Source organism: Lynx canadensis, chromosome D2 (genome assembly GCF_007474595.2).
Source record: "Lynx canadensis isolate LIC74 chromosome D2, mLynCan4.pri.v2, whole genome shotgun sequence".
In the NCBI taxonomy this organism is placed as follows: Eukaryota; Metazoa; Chordata; class Mammalia; order Carnivora; family Felidae; genus Lynx; species Lynx canadensis.
In genome coordinates, this window is record NC_044313.2 from 24,707,190 (window position 1) to 24,724,126 (window position 16,937).

Here is a 16,937-nt window from a genome sequence, read left to right on the forward strand (position 1 = left end):
AAAGCGCTGTGACCCACATACCACATACAAGCCCACAACATTCAGTGGGGTGGGCAGCTGTGGAGCAGTGGGACAAGTCCTGGCCCCGGTGTCACAAGGGGCCCAAACCCCAGCTCTCCCACTTAGTAGCTGTGTGGTATAAGCAAGCTACTTAACACCCCTGGGCTTCCGCTGACTTCCAGCTGACTGTTGTGAAGATCCCACGACCTGCGAAGGGGAGTGTGAGCTACAGAACATTCTGCAGATGTTGGATGTCAGTATTACTGCTGCACAGAGTTTTCTACTACCTGTAATCTCCAGTGATACTCATTTTCTGTGCAAAAAACCATCCACGCTGGTACAATAGTGCTCTCCATTTATTACTACTAGGAGCAGTACATACAGCTAATAAAGCTACATAACGTATCTCATAACAATTATATTGCTCTCTGATACTAGAGGATGATATTTTGTCTGGCAACAGTACTAATAAAAATATTCTGTAGCAACTGCCTTATGTTGTTATTCTCTCCCCAAGAAGACAGTGAGCTCCTGAGGAGGGATCTTATCTGACACTCGCGTGTCCCCTGTAAGATGAGGATCATCTGACAGACACTCAGCAAACGTGTGCTTGACAAAAGACCCAGCTAACTCCTGGTGGATGCCACCTGACTGACCCCCTGCAAAGGGAATTGGTTTGACAGCCTCGGTTCAGCACATTCCAGCAGAGTCCTCATCTCCCATCCCACCCGGAGACCCAGTTTCAAACCCCATTATCCCAAAACAGGAACATTTGCTTTTGGATCAGAAGGCCCTCCAGATCCAAACAGGGACAACAACCAGCACTGGCCTTCCCATCAAACCACACAGTCCATCTGGAAATAACAGCAGCTACCCACTGACACTACGCTGACACTAGATGGCATGGGCTCCTATGTCATTAAGGTTTGGGCAAAGCACAGCACCGACGGGTTCAGGGCAAGGGGTGAGAGAGCTGAGGGTCATGTCCAAGGTTATTAATACTTTCCCGCTCCACCTCTTCCTCGTCACCTTGTCATCTCAGGGTGACCTCCACAAGTCACAGCACGAGACAACATTTATTACTGTCATTACAGGGATCACATGGGCATGCGTGCTCACAGATGCCCCTGGATATGTGAGGTGCTGGTCCCCTTGCAAGTGCGGTTCAGTTTCTCGAGCCAAAAACCCTTCCACTATCAAATTGCACCCAGCTCTTTTTGCTCTGCCTCTTTACTCAGGGCAACCCCTCCCAGTCCTCCACAACTCAGCCAGTTCTTTGCACCACCTCACCCCCATCCCACCACCCACCCCCCCCCTTCCCACAAGCAAAACAGCAATGTGCTTAAGGTTAATACGCCTGCCAAGCCTCCCTCTGATGAATGACAGGTTAATGATGCAATATCTCCCTAAATAATTCCTACTTCTAATAAGCATGTTAGTCAGCACCTACACCGCCCTCATCAACTGGCTCAGGGTAGTGCAGGGTGAGGCTAAGAGAAGAGACCTTTGTACGTGGAAAAGAAGGGGGATGCAGAGGGGCCTCCCCTGCCATCCTCTCTAATCAGAGTCACTCGAGAGCCAAAGGCTGTTCTGGAATCTGTCAACCAGCAGCAGGGGCCACTGTGCCATGTAAGACGGGAGAGGGCAGAAGACCAGACTGAAGGGCCAGCACCAACGGAGTAGGCTGATCACATGGCAAGAGAGAAGTCATTCCCAAGATCCCAAAATGCCTTTACAAGACATCAGCCACACGCTGCAGGAGCAGGCAGTGTCCCAACACCCTTGGGGGAGCTACCTTGGTTTAACAGTACCACTTACGAGGGTCCTGACTCTCAACTTCTCTCAGATGTTTTCATTTGCTCCTTGATGCAAATTCTCCCAACTTTTTCAGCTCTGGGTGTGGGTGTGTGGGTGTGTGTGCATCCTCTCACTGGTTAGACAACAGATATCTGGCCACTCCCCCCACCCCCTTCTATCACTCAGAATTTCCGGATATGAGACCTCAGTAAGTATATTAACGTCTGATGGCTTCTCTAACCAATGACCACTTGGTGGTTAACTTGGTGGCTTAAAAACAACACAAACTTATTTTCCTTTTTTTTAATTTTTTTTTTCAACGTTTATTTATTTTTGGGACAGAGAGAGACAGAGCATGAACGGGGGAGGGGCAGAGAGAGAGGGAGACACAGAATCGGAAACAGGCTCCAGGCTCTGAGCCATCAGCCCAGAGCCCGACGCGGGGCTCGAACTCACGGACGGCGAGATCGTGACCTGGCTGAAGTGGGACGCTTAACCGACTGCGCCACCCAGGCGCCCCTACAAACTTATTTTCTTACAGTTCTGAAAGCCAGAGGTCCAAAATGGGTCTTACGGAGCTAAGGTCAAGGTGTCAGCAGGAGCATGCTCCTTCTGGAGGGTCTAGGGGAGAATCCGAGTCCTTGCCTACTTGACCTTCTGGAGGTCGGTGGCATTCTGTAGTTGGTGACCCCTTCCTCAAATCACTCCAACCTCTGGCCTCCACCGTCCCATCTCCTACTTCCTCCCTGTTAAAAGGACCCCTGTGATGATGTCAGGCTCATCTGGATAACCCAGGATAATCTCCCCATTTCAAGACCCTTAACTAAATCACATCTGTAAAGTCCCTTATGCCATGTAGGATAACCTAAACATGTTCCAGAAATTAGGGTGTGGACATCTTGGGGGGCCATTATTCACCCCACCACACAGTCAGAGAACTAAACTGTGCCCCAGCTATAAAACAAGGTCACTGTGAGCTAAGTGGAAAGGATACTGTAAAAGCACTTCACAGGGCCCCTGGCATACAAGTGGTTAATGACCGGTAGCTCTCCTTACTACCAAACACAGGTATGAACATCTATTGTTGCCCAGGAGCTCTGAAGCAGGTTATCTCACTGTCTGCTCGCTGCAAACCATGAGATGGATGTGGCCGTCCCTCTTTGGAGGATGAGAAAATACAGGCCCAGAGAATACGTCCAAGGTCACACAAGTTGACAAAGGGCAAAGCTGAAGTTAAAGTCCAGATTTAACTGAATGGGCAAATAACAAATGTTCAGCCAGCACTGTGACCTAACCCATTATTTTACCAAAACAGTCTCCGTGTTAGAATCACCTTTGGAGCCAAGTCGCAATACAGATTCCTGGGCCCACCACTTGGGATCCTGATTCCATATATAGGGAGTGGGGTCTGGAAATAAGCTGACCCCTGACCAATGTGGGGGTGCCAATGCCCCATGCAGTCAAAAATCCGCATCTAACTTCTGACTCCCCCAAAGCTAATAGCCCTCTGTAAACTGGAAGCCTTACCAATAACATAGTTGATTAGCACAGATCTTGCCTGCTACATGTATTATATACTATATTCTTACAACAGAGTAAGCTGGAGAAAAGAAAAAGTTATTAAAGAAATCGTAAGGAAGGGGCGTCTGGGTGGCTTGGTTGGTTAAGTGTCCGACTTCAGCTCAGGTCATGATCTCACAGTCTGTGGGTTCGAGCCCCATGTCAGGCTCTGTGCTGATAGCTCATAGCCTAGAGCCTGCTTCAGATTTTGTATTTCCCTCTCTCTCTGTCCCTCCTCTGCTTGTGCTCTCTCTCTGTCTCTCAAAAGTAAATAAATAAACATTAATTTTTTTTTCAGAAAATCATAAGGAAAAGGAAATAGGTTTATTTATAGCACTATACTGTATTTATCAAAATTAAAAAAAAAGTGGACCCACACAGTTCAAACCTGTGTTGTTCATCCATCAACTCGTGTTTTGTAACAAGCTAAACGTGTTCATTCAGATGCTTGGGCAAATTTGTAAAACAGGAGCCCCCTAAATAATAACAGTATCCTCTCTGCAGTCACACTCAACTCTCATCTCTTTGAAACACACACACACACACACACACACACACACACACACACACAAAATCAGATAGGCAGTTTCTCAACAGCAGCACTATCAACATTTGGGGCCTGATGACCCTTCCTTGTGAGGGGCTCTCCTGCGCATCACAGGATACGTAACAGCCTCCTTGGTCTCCACCCTCTATAGGTGCCAAGAGCACCCTCCCCACCTCCAGCTGTGACAAAAGGCTCCAGATATTGCTGGAGGCAAAACTGCCCCTGGTTGAAAACCACTGAGATAGGGGATCAGAAAGACCAGGTCATAAAAGCAAAGTCACTGCCTGAGAGACGTCCAGTCTCTGGTCAGTTGGTACCTGTCCCTGAACAAGCGGGAAGGCGGCAGCGGGAAGGGCATGTGGAATCGAGAGTGCAGCCTGGGAATTGAGAGCACAGGGTTCTTGTCCCACCTGCCCGCCCTGCAGCTCAGCACGTAACTGAGGAGCCACTCCTTGAGGGCAGCCTCAGACTCTCCCGCATCCCATCACTTGCACTTGGCAGACGTGAGAAGCTGCTGAATTTCCTTTGTCTGGGTCTCAGTTTCCCCATTCGTAAAATGAACAAGTTGAGCAACAATCTGTCTAGGGTCACGTCGTGTTCTGAGTTCCCCAAAGTGAGCCCATTCTCAGCCAGCTCTCCGAACCATGGGCAGGTGGGGCCAGAGGGAAGCCCCTCGTGGGGCTGCCAGAAGGAGGGCACGGCCACAGACATCTGCAAGGCCACAGTTCCACGGCGGCCTGGGTGTGTGCAATGAGCCGGAAGTCTCTGTTTCCCAACACTCCCATTTCTCTCCCTCAGTCCATGAGCACTCTATCTCTCCCTATAGGTTTTTCTTTATTTCTGTCTCTCTGTTGTCATATAACAAAGAGGAACTCTGCAGGGCTTCCTAAGGCTTTTTTTCTTTCTTTTTTTTTCCCCCACTGCCGAATAAGCCCAGGTACTTTTATTTTGATTAAAGCTGATACCTTCAGTGAAGACAGTACAGAAAAGTTCTCTGAGTCCTGAGATATAAGATTATTACAATTTTGCCTAACCCGGGTTCTGGGAGAGGGATGAGCTGATACGGCGATCTTAGGTAAAGACCCAAGAACATGCTGGTTCTCAGAGGCAGGCCTGCTGTGTGTTTGCATTCTGGACTGCCCTTTATGAAAAGATAAAAAAGACAACCTTCCTTGCAAACTATATTTGACGTAATTATTTGGCAAGGGTGTCTTACATGGAACAGGCACTTAATTCCATTTCAAATTAATCTTGTTTCACTAGCAGAGTGTGACCTGAGAAAGAAAATGTTGTAAAAAGCCAACAACACAAATACCCAAATATTAAGCATAAATGTCTTGTCCCGTTTTCAAAAGGCAGATGCAATTGACTTTCAGATGAGGGCTTCACGCCAACTCTTAACTACCCTTGCTACGCCTGGCAACACTCAAGTGGGCCTAGCAGACAGAACTCAAATCAGACCTAAGAATTCCCCAGCCCTGGGGAGTGTCAGAGAACTCCACAGAGTGTGAGGGCTCCATGGCTTGCAGAAGATCTGAGTAAGAAGCGCAGACCTAGAAAACCTCCCTGGCCGCCACGGGCTCCCACGAACCCCTTCTTCACATGCCTTGGTGCAACCACACGCCCTCACATCCAGGTAGACTCCTGCCTTGCACCCTCCTCCCCTGGCCCCCAACTCTGTCCCAACATTCTGAGCACCTATAATACTCTGCTGAGCACACTTGTTTATGTGCCTATCTCCCAGTCAGACTGGAATCTTCCAGAGACAAACACTAGGTTTGCTTACTCCAAGATCCTTAGCACTTGGCACCAACAAGCGTTCAATATCTGCTTATTTAATGCAAGAAAAAGGAAAAGAGGGCAGGAGGGGAAGGGTTACATGATCATGCACTTGCCAGGGTCAGAAGCACCGAGTTCGCTCTGCCTCCAGCTTCTGGCTGTTCAAGCGAGCACAACTCGTCCCCAAGCTAAGTAAGAATTCTTGGCTTCGGGGCTGTGTCTTTTAATCTGTAGAATCCCATCCTGCCCCCATGGTATTAGTCCAGTGCTGGAAACATAAATGCCAATGCCCTTCTGTCTGGAAGACAGTGGCACCAAGAGGGAGGCAGTCTAAATGCCATGCCCAAGGCCAAGGCAGCACTGAAGTCTGTCATTCTGTCTTTACAGAACTGATCCCAGCTGCACTGGGTTTGTATCTCCTCATTGCAACCAGGAGCACAGTGACCACTGGCTTGCTAGGTCATGACTCTACAGCTGAACATCTCTGTGACCGCAATCATGGCATTCCCACCTCAAGTGCTGATGGATGCCTCATCACAGACTGATGGTGTCTGTCTGCCTGAAGTTCAGTGGGAGCCTCGCAGAATCCCCTGACTTCCTTGTATCATTGTACTCCGAACACCTAATCAAGGCCTTGCACCTGACAGGGAAAGAAGGAACATATATCAAGCAGTTCCATGCCTCACGCATTGTGCTATGTACTCTAGACACATTCTCACATTTATTTTCAGGGAGGAAAGGGCTCTTGCTATCCCCATTTTACAGACGGAAACACTGAGACTCAGAGAGTTCAAGGCCACAGCTAACAAATAGCAAATCACAGATCAAATCCCAAGCTTTCAGCCCTAAATCCTATGTTGTTTCCAGGGCACCATACTTCATCCCCAGCGTTGACACTCAATAAATGCTGGTTGAGTTCAACTGAATGCCCAGAACACTCTACAACTGAATACAAGCACACACCAGGCTCCTCATAGCTTACTGCTGCTTGTTAAAATTATTCTTGGCTAACAAGAAATAATTAGAGTCTCTGGAGTACAGTCCACTAGAAATATGTCCTTGGGAATTAGAACATAAAACAAGCCTAAATGGGAATGTCTCTGCTGGTTGGCGAAGTCCGTAAAATCATACACTCCCCATGCCGAGAGGGATACTGGAGATCATGTAGTTCACATCCGTGCTTCCCAGAGAGGTTAAATAAAGCACAGATGGGCAATGACTTGCTCAAGGTCGCACATCAAGTTGCAGCCGTGACAGGACCAGAATCTATGATGGTCCCTCCTTGTTTCCTCTGTGTTCTGGGATCCCACTTCTGAATGTCCCGGTTGTTATTTCTCCCTGCCCACAGCCCTCTGAACCAAGCCTCGCCGATGGACGGCTGGCCAAATCTCTCTTTCTTATCAGGTAACTGGGACTCGTGGCCACAGACAGAAGCTGCCACATCATCTCGGCATGTAATCACCCACAAAAGCCATTTCCCACCTCATTGGCTCTCACTGCCAGAAATATTATCCTTAAGTAATCAATACACAGCAGCCCTCACCCTCCAACCCCACGAGGAACAACACTGTCTTCCCTCTTCCTGGGACAACAGTGAAATCAGCACAGGCTGCAGAAACAGAGGGGGAGTTTGCTCAGCCTCTGAAGAGTGGGGGTTAACAATGCAGCCTCGCAAAATCGAGTCTTAAATTTCAGGGACCCTCTGAGCGCGAGGAGAGTCTCCTTCCTGCTGTCAGGGGAAGGGCCGGGAAGGTCCATTCAGCCCAAAGTAAAGGCTGACCTCCCATTGATGCTGTGAGCACAGGGGTAGGAAGAGGGGTAGCAGAGGGGCTGCGGGCCACTGTAAGGGAACAGAACAGTTATTCCCGGAGTTTGGGCTTTACAGGGAGGCACAGTTCCCACTTTCTCCCAAGAAGGATGAGAAATGGCTTGCGAAATTAAACACGACATAGAATATTTGATAAGGTAAAACTTAAAACTATACTCAAAAAACAATTCAAAAGGAGCAGAAAACAGGCATTTCCAGTTCTTGAGGACACTCAGATAATTGAGAGATGGAGGAAATGAGCTCAGTCTGGTTTGTGTGACCTGAACTGGGGCCTGCAGTTTGAACAGCTTTTCTCGCTTATTCCTCAAATCTGTCTTAATATCCTCATTTGAAAAATGAGGAACCTGAGAATCGGAAAGGCTAAAGACCCTGACCGGCAACACACAGCCAGTATCTGTCTCCCAATTCTGTGCTCCTTCTTCCGGCCTCTGCCTCCTGCTCTGTAGACCCAGCACTGTGTCAGCTGGCAGCAACGTGCTGGTAAATGTTTAAACACCAGCTCGCTGAAAGAGAAGATAAAAGAGGCCTGATTTATAGCATTCGCCAATTTCCATAGTGTAAATATTGTCATCATGGCCAATTTCAAGCAACTCATGTGCATTACCCGGTTCAAAAAATTCCTCGAAATGGATCAGTTGGTTCTCAAAGTCACAAGGCATCAGCACACCACTGCTGGGGAGGAATAGAAGGTTTCTCAACGCACTGCCTACCTGCCAGGAGCTCATAGCCTGATGGTGCACTGCGAGAGAATGGCATGCTGGGATGAAGGGCCATGGCTCAGTCATCCTGAGCGGTCTTGACCCCCTGCCAACCACTTCTCCAGCCTCCTGACCTGCTCCGGAAGCCTCAGGACTCACATCTATGCTGTTCCACTGCTGAGATACCTATTCCTTCATTTCTCATCCTAAACATCGCTTCTTTAGGGAAGTCTTCTCTGCGGTTAAGTCTCTCTGTAAGACACTCCTACGACACCAAGATTGAGACTGCAACAGTTCAGTATTATGTGATGTGTCCATTCTCCATCCAGGGATCCCAGGAACCCAAACATTTACACATGGGAGCTCCCAATTTCTCATGTGAGCTATACTTATTAAACACATCCCCATGGAATCTGAAGAACGGAAAACCTTGGACTTGGAAGAGAGGTCATCTAACACACCTTCTCAAACTTGAAGGTGCACAGAATCCTGAGATAGTGCTAAATGCAAATTCCAATTCAGTAGATCAGGTGTGGGGCCAAAGAGTCTGCATTTCTATCAAGTTCCCAGGTGGCGCTGATGCTGCTGATGTTTGGACCACACGGTGAGTAGCAAAGATCTCACAGATCAGCACTGTCCAGTACAGTACCCACCAGCCACCTGTGGTTACCAAGCACTTGGATCATGGCCAATCGCAAGTCAAATGGGCTGTGAGTATAAAATCTGTACCAGATCTCAAAGGCTTAGTAGAAAAAGAAGAATGCGAACTACCACATTCATCATTTTAGGTACTGAAATGACAATATTTTGAATATATTCGGTTAAATAAATAAATCATGAAAAATAATTTCATGGGTTTTTCTTTTGTACTTTTTAAAATATGGTCACGAGACAATTTTAAATTTCATATGGATCTCATGTTGTATTTCTGTTGGACAGCACTGTCATAGAACTTCCCATGAAATACCGTAAGCCCCACAAAAGTAGCATCCTCACAGAGTCCTGTGGAACAGCACTGTACCTTCATAGTAGGGAGTCCCTGCTCCTCTCATATACAATGAGGACGCTTTATCTGGCTCCTGCACCTTATGAACTTCCAACAAAAGCTACAGTGTACAGGGTTTCCCAAATTAATTTGGCCTCTCTATAGCAGCACCATGTCCCAGACTCACTTTTCAGGCAAATTCCCATGTCCCATCCCAAGCTTGCCAAATTGGGAGTTTCTGGGGGTGGGGGTCCAGGAATCTAATTTTTTTTTTTTTTATAATCAGATGATTCTGATGATGTTATCTTGGAAACACTCGAGCGTATTCTTTGACTGCTGCTTGAATACCGCTAGTGACAAGGAGTTCATTACCTTGTGAGGCAGACTGTTTCACTACTGGGCAGCACTGTTGTAACAGCTATTATCCACTGGTGAAATTATATCACCATCATCATTACCCTCAATGGGCCCCAGAAGAAGAGTCATTTGACCAAAGGTTATAACTTATAAGATCAAGTCAGGACGTAGGGCTCCCCAAGCCAAATCCTTCGTTTTATAGCTAAGGAGCTAAGACACACAGAAGGGCAGGCCCTACTCAAGGTCACACAAGCATACAGAGGTAGACATCAGACTCCAAGTCAGTGCTCACTCCTGACAGTCCTGACTCAGACCTTGGCAGCAAAATACCCCTCCAGCTCTGCCCAGCCATCTTAGATCGCCCAGGGGCCTGGTGCCAACTCCTAGTGGGCATCCATTAGCTCTAAGAAGTCATCTTGAAGACCCCCCTCCACCTCTAACTACCAAAATGAGACCCTGGTAACACCTCACAGCCTCCTCCATCCGATGCTGAATCTTGCACGGGGGCCCCCCGTTCCCAAAAGGCATCTCACCTACCTGAGCACATTCCCCTGAGCTAGGACGGAAGCTGGCCTCCCTCCAAGGGGTAGAAATGTCCACTGGGCATGCCAAATACCTCACCAGATACTTACGTTCTAAAACTGTTTCCAGAAATGCAAACAGCCAGCAGCATCCCTGTGGGCACAGTGCCTGGGGCAGCCTCCAGACCCAACCTCTGTGAACTGGCTTCACCCTGGCTTTGCCTCTGGCCATAAGCTAACAGAAGCCCAACACCCAGCAACCTAGAAGCCCCCTGGGGGGTGCACTAGTTCTCCCTCTCTGCATTCTCCCTGGGGAGTTGTGAGGAGGCCATGGTCTGTGATTCCCTCACATACAGATCTGCTTCCTTAGGTATAAATAAATTGGTGGTTCTCTGACCCTCTCTTCTATAGATCATAGAAACAGGAGAGGCAGAGGGTTTGGAAGACAGAGGGCCAGGAGAAGAGACACAGCAGCAGGGAAGGAACAGAGTGAAGCCTGATGTCACTACTGTGCAGAGAGGGCACTCAAGGGTGCAGCTACCCTCTCCAGCCATTTGGATTCCATCAGCATAGGGAGTAGGGCTCTGCGAGCTGCCCTTGACCCTGTACCTCCTTCCATGCCCAGGCCTTTACATGCTTGTCCGTGTGCTCTGTGAACTCAACAGTGCACCTCCAACGTCAGGTCACTACGGTGTCACTCGAGAGGAGGAAGGCCTCCAATTAGGCAGAGAAACAGATGCTTCTTGCATAGAAAATTGGGCCGGAGGGAGCAAGGGGTGACTTGTGGAGCTCTGAAGAGCAAATTCTCCATCGGGAGAAGCCCAACAAGCCCTGAATGGCTAATAAGCACCACGGAGAAGTACACTTCACCATTGCCTTCAAGCGCCTCGGTGGCTTATTATAGGTGTTCTGCGTGGTGGCCATGGATACCACACTGTCAAGGAAAATAAAACATCAGATTAGCCAAGTGATGGGTTTTTTTTCTTTCCTATGTATCAAGAGTTCCCTCTCCTCCACCCACTTTCCCTGGCCGCATCTCAAGCACAACCTCTCTTTAAATATTCCTTGCATCACAGAACACAATTTACAGATAGAAAAAGTAGGGCCCTGGATTTTTTTTTTTTTTACTATAACAAATCTCAGATTTCTCAAAAAGATGCCTGGTCTCCACCTACTCCTTACTGAACTCCAATCAAGGTGCCTACTTATCTCCGCCTGAAGAAGGGAGAGTGCCTACATCAAATGATTCTCAAACTTCCATGCACCTAAGAATCACCTGACAGCTCACAAAACAGCAGATGGACGTCTTCCCTGCAGACTCTGATTCTGTGCATCTACTGTGGAGCTCAGTAAACCGTCATCATAACCAGTCAGGCACACCTTGAGAAGCTCTGCTCTAACAGTTTTAAACAACCCCGATCACATATTTAGCAATTTCTTTGCAGAAAATATTTGGTTCAAGGGCTAATTCTGCTTTATCCAGTTAAACCCCTGGGTCCTCCTTCCCTGAAACTGTCCAGTCTTGGAAAGCCATGAGCTTTGATGCCACTTCACCTGTCGTAAAACAATTCGGCACCTACTGGCCATCTTTTATATTACAACCAAGCTCTAACAGACTTGTAAATCACGAAGAATGAAAGGAAAGAGGGAGGGTCACAATTCTAAAGAAAGGGGTGACATTTAACTTTCAGAGTAGAACCTAAGGGCTTTCCACATTCAAGTTCTCTGGAGCAGCATGACAAAAAGCATTAATTCCACAGGCCTGGGAGCTAGGGTTGCACCTGTAACTTCAGGTGAAACTTCATCAAGCATGTAGGCCAGAGATTCCAGGCCTACTTAGAGCTTTTCATTTATTCAGTGTTCAGAAAGCAGACCTTGCCACTTTCTTGAGAAAATCATTTTCTCAGCGGTTCCAGCATAGATTATGTGTACCAACACTTACCACTAACTCAACAAGTATTGACTGATCATTTTCTCTATGGAAATCACACGCTATATCAGAACAAGTCACAGAACCGGCTTTTGGAGGGCTTACACTTGAGATGGGAAAGTAAGACATTTAGAATCAGAACCACATTTAATGGGGGGTGAGGAGGACCTGGGGACATGAAGCTACCCACCAAAAAACCTGGAGGAGGAGCACCTGGTGGCTCAGTTGGTTAAGCATCCGACTTCGACTAAGTCATGATCTCAGTTTGTGAGTTCGAGCCCTGTGTCGGGCTCTGTGCAGACAGCTCAGAGCTTAGAGCCTGCTTCAGATTCTCTGTCTCCCTCTCTCTCTGTTCCTCTCCTGCTCATGCTCTGTCTCTCTCTGTCTCTCAAAAATAACCAAACTTTTTAAAAAAATTTTAAAAACCTGGAGGAATGTGAACCCAAAGAATGACCACTTTTTGTATCCCTCTGCTAAGCCCAGAAAAACTAGGAACCTGACCTGTATTATCTGGGAAATAATGAGTCTTTCCCATCACAGTGGAATACAGGTAATATTTATGTTAAATCAAACCTCTCAGAGGTCATGGTGGAGAAAATGATGGAAGAACACGTCACAGAAGGCCAATATGCACAACTGGGGAGGGTACATCCAAGTTATAATGGAGAGTTATGCTCTTTATGTATTATGGCCCCATTATCTCCTTGAGCCCAGGGGGAAACATCTGTTCCTCCTTCTACTTATGACTTCCCCAAATCTTATCTTTGTCATGGTCCCTACACTAGCAGCAAGAGACAGCCAAGGTGAAGGCCCAACTTGCCACACCATGTTGGAAGCCAGCCTCCTCCAACCATCCACAATATGAAGGGTCCTTCTTTTAAAAAGTCATCCATCCATCCATGGTTCATCTACCAACAGTGTGGCCAGCATTGTGCCTGTGCTTAAGACACAAGAGTGACAAGAAGACACAGCCCCTACTCCTCCCACAGAGCTCACACAGGACACAGACAAGTAAACAAGCCCTGTGAATGCAATGTTCTAGGAGAAGGGTATGCAAGGATGCCACTTGACTCACTTCCCCCAGTGCTCCTCTCACTCGACACATGGGAGTCAGGGTGGGACTCCCGCACTGGGACAAGGAGGCAAATATCAACCAGATCTAGTGACAGCCTCCACTCCATAGTTCTCTGTGACCCACCTTCTCAGCTACTCTCATGGATACCATAGCCAATCAGACAATGGCCTCACCCCCTGGTTCTCTCTAGCCTGACTGTATATCTTCAGTAGGTCTGCTCCAGGCTTTGTCTCACTGCCCTCTATCCCATTCTGACTTTCTCCTGGGCCATTTCTCCTGAAGCAGAAGGAGAATAGCAGAGTCAAAGATAAGAGCTCCTTCCAGAAAATCTAGAAGATAAGAAATTCCACAGAAAACAAAGCAAATCTCTATCATGTCCGGCTCCAAAAGGCAAGTTGGTAGCTGTGGATGCCAGGATGTCCCCCACCCCAGGCCTAGACGAAGTACCATGTGCAGTAGTTGAAAGCACAGACTCTGAGCCAGACTCCCTGTGGGAACCCCAGCCCTGACTTACTGATTGGCTGGGTGGCCTTGAACAACGTATTTAATTTCTCAGGGGCTTGGTTTCCTCATCTGTGAAATAGATAGATTCACAATATTATTATGAAAATTAAATGAGTTAATACATAATTCACATTATACCTGAAACAGAGCAAGAGCCTTGGAAATTTTAGTTATAAATAAAATAACTGTCCCTCTTTCTCCCCATCCAACAGCATAGGTCATCTAGATTCTGTGCCAAGTCAGGTCACAATTCCTACCCTATCTCGACATTGTTGAAACACTGCACACCATGTGCAGAGGACCAACTGGAAGAGGGAACCAACACTGACTGACCAACTAACTGCTGTACACGAGCCACTGGTGTGGGTATTTTCATATACATTATATATCACTTAATCTCTCAGCAAATCTGGGATGTCAAAATCATTATCTCCATTATACAGATAAGAAGACAGAGGTCCAGAAATTCCTCTGACCTGGTTAGGTACTAGTGTCTAGCTCCATGACTATAAAGCTTTGTAAAGGTCCATAAACTTCTTAAAGTCTTCATGTTGGTATCTGTCTGTTTCCACAGATGGAACAGGAATTGAGCCCAAAAGGCAATGGGGTTTGTAAGGAAGAGTAGAGCTGGAAAGACATCCTTCTTTTCTGTTCTCTGATTCTGATCTGTGGACAGAGAAACAGCAGGGGACAGAGGGTGTGTGTGTGTGTGTGTGTGTGTGTGTGTGTGTGCAGTAGTAGTAGAAAGAAAAAAATAAGGTTCCATCGGGTCAGAAGAAAGGTAAAGCATGGTTGCTGACATGGACCTAGAAAGAGGTCATAGAGTTTAACAAGAGGAGTTTCTGGCATGGTCTGATTCTTGGAAGACTCAAACCTAAGTCAATCTGGTTCTAACGACCAGCTCATCACTTCTCCTGTCCTCTGTCAAAGGCAGCCATCAATAATCGATCATCGCACTTATGCCTTCAGGCCTGGAGGCAATCCTAGCCTTCAGACTCCAGAAAGCCCTGCCAATCAACCAGAGTTGACTACTAGATAAAATCTATTTGCCATCCCTTCTTTTCACCATGCTGTCAAAAGGAGATTAAGAAGCCCCTAGTCTTCAAAGGATAGGTAATCTACTTCAGGAAATGATTAGGACACAGGAAACAAGTGATAATATATATTCTTAGAACTTCCTGGGTGAATCTTAGTTAAGAATTCCGAAAAAAAAAAATCAATGGACTAGGCAATGCAGTACAATTAACTATGCTTTCAGAAACTAATGATTCATTACCTTCTTAGCTTAAACTTCTAGAACACTTTATGATTTACAAATTACCATCACTTGACTCTCACAACTACCTCACCAGGCAGGCAAGCACCTTATAATGTGTAAAGCATAAAACTCTTATTAGTTTTAGTGGTTTGTCAAGTTTTTAAGTAGGCAATCACCTCTGCAAATAATTTCCTTTGCAATTATCATCCCCCTCATTTCTTTTTCCTATTGTTGCATCAGCCAGAACCTCAGAGCCTTGCTACTCAATGTACTGTCTATGAAGCAGGAGCACTGGAATTCCAGCCCTCTAGGAATCTGCATTTTAACAGGATCCCCAGGTGATTCGCATGCACATTAAAGATTGAGAAACACTACTCAACTGACTATTGAGAAATTAAAAGAGTAAAAAGCGTCCTGATTTTTGTTCTAACTAAAAAGAGAGTGTGTCTCTATTTTCAACATTATTTACGATGCTGATAAGTTTTTTTTGAAAGCTATCCTAGGGGCGCCTGGGTGGCGCAGTCGGTTAAGCGTCCGACTTCAGCCAGGTCACGATCTCACGGTCCGTGAGTTCGAGCCCCGCGTCAGGCTCTGGGCTGATGGCTCGGAGCCTGGAGCCTGTTTCCGATTCTGTGTCTCCCTCTCTCTCTGCCCCTCCCCCGTTCATGCTCTGTCTCTCTCTGTCCCAAAAATAAATAAACGTTGAAAAAAAAAAAATTAAAAAAAAAAAAAAAAAAGAAAGCTATCCTATGTCAGTTAAAGCAGAAAGTTCTACATACATACTAATCACTCTGAAAAAATTAAAGGTCTAAAGAAGTTCAATGTCTGCCACCACATCACCCAGCTTGTAAAGAACAGATCCAGCACAACAGTCCATGCATGTGCAGCTCTAATGCTGACCGGTCATCACAGGTGGATATGGACTGATAACAAATTGTTCATGCCTAGCATGAGGCCCCCAGCCATATACATATTGGATGAATGGGTGAGTAAATGAATGAATGAATGCATTTCATTGTACTTTCCATGAGGTTCCCACCATCAATACATATTTGGTAAATGAACAAATGAATGAATGTCATTGTACTTTGTTTTATGTAATAGGTTTGTTTCTGCACAGCTGAATGAACATTAAATTTTAGATTCTTGACTATTTGTGAACCACATGATTCACTGTGCAAGAAGAAATCTCTATTTTAAGGTACCCTATACTAAATCCTTTCACAAAGAGACGGGGGCAAAAAGCTTGCTTCATGAAAATGTACCCCTTGATAGGTTTTAATCAACAAGTGCTGATTGGGCACAGCTGTGTGCCTGTAACTGTTTTAGGTTCTAATAAGGATTCAGAAGACATAAGACAGTAGTTTTCAGTAGTTTTCATATTTAGCGTGCACCAGAATCACCTGGAGGGTTTATGAAACCACAGATTGTGAATCTAACCCTCATTCCCCAAGTCTCTCAGCCAGTAGGTCTGGGGAATGGACCAAAAATTAGCATTTCTAACAAGTCCCAGGATGATGTGTCCAGGGATCACACTTTGAGAAGAACTGACATAAAGTATTCCCCCTGCATCGAGGACAGTGGTTCCCACCTCAGCTGTATATTTGAGTCATCTGGGAAGCTCTTACAACTACTGATGCCTGGTTCCTTCCAACCACCAGGGAAATCAATCTCTGGGGGTGGAGCCCGGGCAGTGGAATTTGCTGTAGGTTCCCCTGTCGTTTCTAACATGAAGTCAGAGTTGAGCACCAGTGAGCTCAGGAGGTAAGATAGATATGCAAGAGGAGTCCCAGGGCACTGGGTGCCGGAAGCAGCTGGTGCCAGCGGGAGAAAGCCAATGGTACACACCTCTTCCCAACTGTGAATTGAGTCACATCATGTCATTAGTCTGAAACTGGCCACCGCAGGGGTATATTTTCACTACAGAAATTGGCAAGTGCTATGGATCAGGGCTTTCCCCGCGCTCCCAAGAGAAGCTTTATTAAACATCAACCAGCACACCACTGATTAGAAGGTATGTGTGATAGGGACCAAATGAACAGTCAGGCAACAAATACTAGAAATATGAGAAGAAATCTCACTGGGCTGCAGTGGACAT